The sequence below is a fragment of the Argentina silus genome (genome assembly GCF_951799395.1).
Source record: "Argentina silus genome assembly, chromosome: 9".
Taxonomy (NCBI): Eukaryota; Metazoa; Chordata; class Actinopteri; order Argentiniformes; family Argentinidae; genus Argentina; species Argentina silus.
This window is the reverse complement of record NC_139663.1, coordinates 23,440,791-23,449,913: the sequence shown is the minus strand read 5'-3', so window position 1 is coordinate 23,449,913 and position 9,123 is coordinate 23,440,791. Positions and strand designations below refer to the sequence as shown.

The 9,123-nt window shown below is 44.5% G+C and overlaps 1 long non-coding RNA gene across 1 annotated transcript; it reads left to right on the top strand.

Moving 5' to 3' along the window:
* The first annotated feature begins 5,281 nt into the window (after positions 1–5,281).
* Positions 5,282–8,525, top strand: LOC310809128. Its single transcript, XR_014554393.1, has 3 exons — positions 5,282–5,341; positions 7,107–7,199; positions 8,313–8,525. It is a non-coding gene; the product is annotated as an uncharacterized lncRNA (long non-coding RNA).
* The last annotated feature ends 598 nt before the right edge of the window (positions 8,526–9,123 follow it).

The window sequence follows — 9,123 nt, the reverse complement described above, 5'->3', positions numbered from 1 at the left end:
CCTGTTACTTGTCTGTCACAGCGAGAGACGAGTGGCGATTGGCTGAAATACCAGCAGAGCGTTCGTGTTCAGAAAGGAGACGTTTTCGTGGTCAAAGGTGTGACCCTGAGGAAAGCAACCACACAACTGTTACTACAAGTTACAAATACTGCAATGGAAATGACACATCTATTCAGTTGGAACATTATAATCTAATCTAATGGCTAGAAAATGATGCAGGAAATATTTATCACTGTTTATTATGTTGTGATTATTGTCATTATTACAGACTTGATTAACACTGAGATTTTGATAATAGTCATATCTAATTGATGTTATATAGATCATAGTAATACTTACGTTTGGTGTCACATAACCAGTTTGTAGACCTGTATCTGATTGTTAAATGTCTTGGTCTTTGTGAATACGGTAATATAACAGCGTGACATCAACAGTCAAAGGGTTTGAACATGAACAACGTTTACATCCTGGGATGTAAACATTATTTATATTTATATATATATGCGCTCCAACATTATTCTCTGCCGCTGACGTACGTTCCTCTATCCTGCCGCCAGGCGGCACAAGTAGATCTTCTGACTTCTGGGAAACAGAAACGTCGGAGAGGAGGCAGAGAGGAACTCCCGACCACGGGGGACGTACTGTAGACGTACTGTAAACATCTGAGTTAACATGATCATTTAGTTTGATCCTTTACAATATATTGTACATATAAACACAACATGAATGTGTCTTAAAAAGCCTCCTAGAGAAATATAAAACCAAATGGACAAATGTGAGAAAGGGTGCACTATCCAGAACACGTTGTTGTCCAATATCTCCCTATCAAATAAAACATACATTATTATCATAGAGGCTTTTTATACGTGTGTGCGTGCGTGTGTGTGTGCCTGTGCATGCACGCGTGTGCCTGTGTGTGTGCTTGCGTGTGTGTGTGTGCCTGTCTGTGTGTGTGTGTGTGTGTGTGAGTGCCTGTGTGTGTGTGTGAGTGCCTGTGCGTGTGTGTGCCTGTGTGTGTGTGTGTGTGTGTGTGTGCATGTACGCACGCATGCACACACACACTGACCCACACACACGCACCCACACATACACACACCCTAACCCCCCCCCCCCACACACACACACACACACACACACTGACCCCCAAAAGCACAGTCAATTTTACTAGGGTTACGTCAGGGTTAGGGTTAGGTCTGGGTTAGGGTTAGGCTTAAGTCAGGGCTAGGGTTAGGATTAGGTCAGGGTTAGGATTAGGTCAGGGTTAGGGTTAGGTTAGGCTTAGGTCAGAGCTAGGGTTAGGTTAGGCTTAGGTCAGAGCTAGGGTTAGGTCAGGGCTAGGGTTAGGTCTGGGTTAGGGTTAGGTCAGAGCTAGGGTTAGGTTAGGCTTAGGTCAGAGAAGGGGTTAGGTCAGGGCTAGGGTTAGGTCTGGGTTAGGGTTAGGTCAGAGCTAGGGTTAGGTTAGGCTTAGGTCAGGGCTAGGGTTAGGTCAGGGCTAGGGTTAGGTCAGGGCTAGGGTTAGGTCTGGGTTAGGGTTAGGTCAGGGCTAGGGTTAGGTCAGGGCTAGGGTTAGGTCTGGGTTAGGGTTAGGTCAGGGCTAGGGTTAGGTCAGGGCTAGGGTTAGGTCTGGGTTAGGGTTAGGTCAGGGCTAGGGTTAGGTCTGGGTTAGGGTTAGGTCAGGGCTAGGGTTAGGTCAGGGCTAGGGTTAGGTCTGGGTTAGGGTTAGGTTAAGGTTGGGGTTAAGTTAAGTGTTAGAGCTGAGTTAGAGCCAAGTTAAGGGTTAGACTAATGGTTAGGGTTATGGTCAGGGTTAGGGTTAAGGTCAGGGTTAGGGCTAAATTAAGGTTAGGGTTAAGGTCAGGGTTAGAGCTAAATAAAGGTTAAGGTTAAGGTCAGGGTTAGTGCTAAATTATGGTCAGGGTTAGGGTTAAGGTCAGGGTAAGGGTTGAGGTCAGGGTTAGGGCTAAACGTAGGCCATCCCAAGGATCCCATTTAGCATCTGTCCTGCCAAATGCCAGTTGTGTAGTCAGACAGAGATTAGAATAGTCACATGATTTCCTTTAACAGCACCAAGGATGTATAATACAACCTTCCACCTGTAGAGGGCGCTGTGACCACAGAGATGCACCACGGTTCTGTGTGTGCATGAGTGTGTTTGTGTGTGTGTGTGTGTGTGTGTGTGTGTGTGTGTGTGTTGCTTCTCACCAGGGGACTTTCCAGTCCTTGACTCATCACCTGATAACTGTACTTGTTGTGGTCTTCCCCTCCATACACACATACCAACACACTCTGACAGGAGGTTTATTCATGTTATGTTGATGAACGTGTTTGTTGTTTATATGATGTAACGCGTGTTGAGAAATGCACTTTAAAACTAAATAAACCTGAAAGTTGAAACTTGGGTTAGAGTTAGGGACCAGACAACAAGGCTTCACAGGAGAGCCGGGAGGACCATGACATCATAGTAGCTCCCATGGTTGGTCCTGGAGAGAAATGTAATCTCATCTAATCTAAGTTTATTCATCATATACACATTCATCCTACAGCCGTAGACGGTGTAATGGAATGCTTTGGGCAGCTAGCTCCTCAACAACGCAACAACGTAGTCAAACAATAAAAACAACCACATCGGTAGAACAGTAGGAAGAGGTGAAGTCAAGCTTTATTCAGTGTTTTTCACGGGAGAACATTTCTATGAAAATGTATGAAAATGAAACGAACAAAGAATAATAAAACTCAATGTCATACATCCCACAGCAACATGGATCTGACCAATCAGGTGGGAGCGCTGTGTGTGTGTGTCGGCCATGTCAGGAGGACTGGGAGATGAAGACACAAAATGGCGGCCTGGGTTTACAGTCTCTCAACAGCATGTCGTCTCCTCCCCCACCCTAGTGTGTGTGTGTGTGTGTGTGTGTGTGTGTGTGTGTGTGTGTGTGTGTGTGTGTTTTGTCACACTGAGCGTGTTTTGGGTTGTGATTGTATAAAAGTATTTCTTATCAGGAGGAGAAGCACCTCCTTCAGCGTGTTATCAAAGCCATCATCAGAGTGATTCCAGTCTGAGAAGGACGGGGAACTCTGGATGTTTGCTGCCAGGCCGACCTGGACACACCTCCACCTCCACTGACCTTCGCCCAGACTCCAGGCTACTGTCCATGGACGCTATTGACTAAACGTCAACCTTAAAGGGGCAACCTGTAATTGGTACATCCATATTTTGACTTTTAAATTAATTATATATAGCCATTGATTCTGGAAGAATAGAATGTAGTCATGCCTCTCATGATCTTAGTTCAACTGTCTTACCCAATCAGAACCCAACAGAAAGGTGTGTTTTATTCCATTGTTTTTAAACAATGCAGGTGTAAACAAAGACTTTATAGCTTCAAAACAGACTGAAAACTATCATGTTGATCTCATGGATGGTGAGGGTTAGGGTTAGGGTGAGGGTGAGGGTGAGGGTGAGGGTGAGGGTGAGGGTTAGGGTGAGGGTGAGGGTTAGGGTTAGGGTGAGGGTGAGGGTGGAAACTACCATGTTGATCTCATGGATGGTTAGGGTTAGGGTTAGGGTGGAAACTACCATGTTGATCTCATGGATGGTTAGGGTTAGGGTGAGGGTGAGGGTGAGGGTGAGGGTGAGGGTGAGGGTTAGGGTTAGGGTGGAAACTATCATGTTGATCTCATGGATGGTTGGTCCTTAAATCCGTGGCTCCGTCTCTGAATATGAGAGTGATGACATTCCTCCAGCTCCGTCCCTCGGCTGTTTACCAAGAACGTGGCGGGGAGCCGCTTTGTTGTTGTTTGAATGACAGATTTATTATTTGACCCTTTAAGTCTCTTTTCAGATCTAAGAGAGTCCCATGTGCATATAACACCATCATCAGGGTTAGGGTGAGGGTGAGGGTTAGGGTGAGGGTGAGGGTTAGGGTCAGGGTTAGGGTTAGCTCAGAGCTAAGAGAGTCCCATGTGCATATAACACCATCATCAGGGTCAGGGTTAGGGCACCATCAGTAGAAACAGTCTGATCAGGGGTCCACGCCCTTATTTGACCCTGAAACTAATATGTTGTGTGTTTTCATGGTTTTTCAAATGGTAAAAACACACACTCCTCCTTGCAGTCTGTGTTGGTGGTGGTGGTTATACGACCACCCTAACCCTCGCCCCGCAGATCAACTTACCTTGAACATGAATGATGACTCAGTCATAGTGAAAGCCGACCACTCAGCTCAGCAGAGAAGCCAAGCTGTTTGGACTCTGTTGAGACACCTGACCTCGCTGTTGCAGGTACACAGCTGGGATGAGGAACAGAGTCATGACTGACTGACTCTCAACACTGAACTGGTTACATTATCAGCACTGGTCACACACTGGAAGTTACATCTGGCAAAGGTGGACATTCATGCTTTAGTGATGGTTGATGTGTAGTGATCTTGGTGCCTGCCTAATAGTGAGCTTAGTGATCCTATCAATGCCTAATAGTGATCTTAGTGATCCTATGGATGCCTAATAGTGATCTTAGTGATCCTATCGATGCCTAATAGTGATCTTAGTGATCCTATTGATGCCTAATAGTGATCTTAGTGATCCTATCGATGCATAATAGTGATCTTAGTGATCCTATGGCTGCCTAATAGTGTTCTTAATGATCCTATGGCTGCCTAATAGTGATCTTAGTGATCCTATGGATGCCTAATAGTGATCTTAGTGATCCTATGGATGACTAATAGTGATCTTAGTGATCCTATGGATGCCTAATAGTGATCTTAGTGATCCTATGGATGCCTAATAGTGATCTTAGTGATCTTATGGATGACTAATAGTGATCTTAGTGATCCTATGGATGCCTAATAGTGATCTTAGTGATCTTATGGATGCCTAATAGTGATCTTAGTGATCTTATGGATGCCCTGGTGTCAATGCAGTAGAAATCCACTTACAATCGGCTGCACCCCATGATACAGACAGTTGAAGTTGAAGTTGATTTGATTTTTAAATGTCGGCTCACTAAAACATAACTCATATGTTGAGAAGACCTACCAAACGTCTAAATGACGTTATTAATGGTCAATATTCTGCGCCAGGCCAACCGGCCAAGTCCTTTCAGTTTCGAGTGACAACCTCAGTGGCTCCGTCCTGCCTGGTTTCTGATGACGTAGGTGCCTTTATTTGATTTCTATTGGTTGAACAGATCCCGTGTGCGCTCCTCGGGTATTACGGTACAGCCGTCGGAGCTCCGCCGCAGCGACAGACGCGCTTTTCTGACAATCTTCACCTTCCTTTCACTGACGAACCAACATGAAGGCCGTTCTGGCGCTGCTCCTCTGCGTTCACACCGCATCTGCAGGTAAACGAGCTGCAGGACCTTTAATCCAGGGAAACTGCTGTTGTTTTCAACTTGTTTTACCTCCTTCACTTAAGACGCACTTTAGGTTATTCTCTCGATAAAACTACGTTAAAACTACCTCATAACGACGTTAAAACTACCTCATAACTACGTTAAAACTACCTCATAACTACGTTAAAACTACCTTAAAACTACCTCATAACTACCTCATAACTACGTTAAAACTACCTTATATCTACGTTAAAACTACCTCATAACTACGTTAAAACTACCTTATATCTACGTTTCGATGATGTTTGGTGGATCAAATCATGGGAAATTCAGTCAAAAAAAAAAAAAAGTAATCAGTCAAATTGAATTAAAACGTGTTTCTGTGTCTCGTCCATTTGATTGATTCTCCTCAATCTTTGAGTTCAGACAAATGTTGTTATTTTAAGTCTCTTTGGATAAAAGCGTCGTCTGCTAAATGACAGAAATGTCAATAGAAAATGTTCCTTTCCTGGAAATCAATTCAGGACTTTTATTACCGAGTGGTCGTCGGTTTAATGACAGTTGATCAAACTATCTGAGACATGTTTGATATCCTGTTGTATTTGTTACGACCTTCATGTCTTGTAATTATCACATAAGATTAGTTGAATGTTGTATAGTTCAGTAGATAACTAGTTGTGTAGTTCAGTAGATAACTAGTTGTGTAGTTCAGTAGATAACTAGTTGTGTAGTTCAGTAGATAACTAGTTGTGTAGTTCAGTAGATAACTAGTTGTATGGTTCAGTAGATAACTAGTTGTATAGTTCAGTAGATAACTAGTTGTATAGTTCAGTAGATAACTAGTTGTATGGTTCAGTAGATAACTAGTTGTATTGTTCAGTAGATAACTAGTTGTATAGTTCAGTAGATAACTAGTTGTATAGTTCAGTACATAACTAGTTGAATGTTGTATAATTCAGTAGATAACTAGTTGTATAGTTCAGTAGATAACTAGTTGTATAGTTCAGTACATAACTAGTTGAATGTTGTATAATTCAGTAGATAACTAGTTGTGTAGTTCAGTAGATAACTAGTTGTGTAGCTCAGTAGATAACTAGTTGTATAGTTGTATATTATTATTAATAAAAGGCATGTGCTGTAGAAGCTGGGCTGTTGGTGGGAGAGTGCAGAGCTTCTCTGGCTGGGGGGGTTCAGACAGTCTCTCCACCAACAACAGTTCAGAGGTTTTATCATGTATTGATGTCTGTGTTTAACTGTGTTGTTGTTGATGTGTTGTTTTATAAGTGTAGAGATATTGATGACAGGGTGCTCCTGTAGAAGAGGCCTTGGTCTCAGTGTGTTTCTGTAGAAGAGGCCTTGGTCTCAGTGTGCTCCTGTAGAAGAGGCCTTGGTCTCAGTGTGTTTCTGTAGAAGAGGCCTTGGTCTCAGTGTGTTTCTGTAGAAGAGGCCTTGGTCTCAGTGTGTTTCTGTAGAAGAGGCCTTGGTCTCAGTGTGCTCCTGTAGAAGAGGCCTTGGTCTCAGTGTGTTTCTGTAGAAGAGGCCTTGGTCTCAGTGTGTTCCTGTCGAAGAGGCCTTGGTCTCAGTGTGTTCCTGTAGAAGAGGCCTTGGTCTCAGTGTGTTTCTGTAGAAGAGGCCTTGGTCTCAGTGTGTTTCTGTAGAAGAGGCCTTGGTCTCAGTGTGTTTCTGTAGAAGAGGCCTTGGTCTCAGTGTGTTTCTGTAGGAGAGGCCTTGGTCTCAGTGTGTTGTAAATTCAGATGAGTTGTCTTTCCGATAGAAACACCTGTCAGAGTTGGAATGTCGTGGTGTCTGTGAGAATGCAGGTGAAAAAGGTTGGAAGAAGAATTCTGTGAAACGAGTCGCTTGACTGGTAAAGAAACATGCTGTAGAACACACACACACACACACACACACACACACACACACATACACACACACGCACATACACCCACACACACACACACACACACACACACACATACACACACACACACACACACACACACACACACACACACATACACAAACGCACACGCACGCACATACACCCACACCCACACACACTCTGCCACTGGGATGGTTGGGACTGATGTCGCCCCACTGAAGATTAAATGTACGATTACAGTCAGGGTTAGGGTTAGTTCAGGGTTAGGGTTAGTTCAGGGTTAGGGCTAGGGTTATAGTTAGGTTAGGCTTAGGTCAGGGTTAGAGGTAGGTCAGGATTAGGGCTAGGGTTAGAGTTAGGTCAGGGTTAGGCTTAGGTCAGGGTTAGAGTTAGAGTTAGGTCAGGATTAGGGCTAGGGTTAGGCTTCGGTCAGAGTTAGAGTTAGGTCAGGGCTAGGTGACAGTTAGGTCAGGGTTAGGGTGAGGTCAGGGTTAGGGTTCGGCTTAGGTTAGGGTTTGGACTAGAGCTAGGGTCAGAGTTAGGTTAGGGTTAAGGTTGGGGTTAAGTTAAGGGTGAGGGCTGAGTTAAGTCTGGGTTAGGGCCAAGTTAAGGGTTAGACTAATGGTTAGGGTTAAGGTTAGGGTTAAGGTCAGGGTTAGTGCTAAATTAAGGTTAGGGTTAAGGTCAGGGTTAGTGCTAAATTAAGGTTAGGGTTAAGGTCAGGGTTGAGGTCAGGGTTAGGGCTAAGTTAAGGTTAGGGTTAAGGTCAGGGTTAGGGCTAAACGTAGGCCATCCCAAGGATCCCATTTAGCATCTGTCCTGCCAAATGCCAGTTGTGTCTTCAAACAGATTAGAATAGTCACATGATTTCCTTTAACAGCATCAAGGATGTATAATACAACCTTCCACCTGTAGAGGGCGCTGGGACCACAGAAATACACCACGGTTCTGTGTGTGTGTGTGTGTGTGTGTGTGTGTGTGTGTGTGTGTGTGTGTGTGTGTGTGTGTGTGTTTGTGTGGTACTTTCCAATGCTTTCACACTGTGTGGTGTTCTGAGCGTGTTTTGGGTTGTGATTGTATAAAAGTATTTCTTATCAGGAGGAGAAGCACCTCCTTCAGCGTGTTATCAAAGCCATCATCAGAGTGATTCCAGTCTGAGAAGGACGGGGAACTCTGGATGTTTGCTGCCAGGCCGACCTGGACACACCTCCACCTCCACTGACCTTCACCCAGACTCCAGGCTCGTGTCCATGGACGCTATTGACTAAACGTCAACCTTAAAGGGGCAACCTGTAATTGGTACATCCATATTTTGACTTTTAAATGAATTATATATAGCCATTGATTCTGGAAGAATAGAATTTAGTCATGCCTCTCATGAGCTTAGTTCAACTGTGTTAGGCTTAGGGTTAGGGTTTGGGTGAGGGTTAGGGTTTGGGTGAGGGTGAGGGTTAGGGCTAGGGCTAGGGTGGAAACTATCATGTTGATCTCATGGATGGTTAGGGTGAGGGTGAGGGTTAGGGTGGAAACTATCATGTTGATCTCATGGATGGTTAGGGTTAGGGTGAGTGTAAGAGAGTGTAAGAGAGTCCCATGTGCATATAACACCATCATCAGGGTCAGGGTTAGGGTTAGGGTTAGGGTTAGCTCAGAGCTAAGAGAGTCCCATGTGCATATAACACCATCATCAGGGTCAGGGTTAGGGTTAGGGTTAGGGTTAGCTCAGAGCTAAGAGAGTCCCATGTGCATATAACACCATCATCAGGGTCAGGGTTAGGGTGAGGGTGAGGGTTAGGGTGAGGGTGAGGGTTAGGGTCAGGGTTAGGGTTAGCTCAGAGCTAAGAGAGTCCCATGTGCATATAACACCATCATCAGGGTCAGGGTTAGGGCACCATCAGTAGAAACAGTC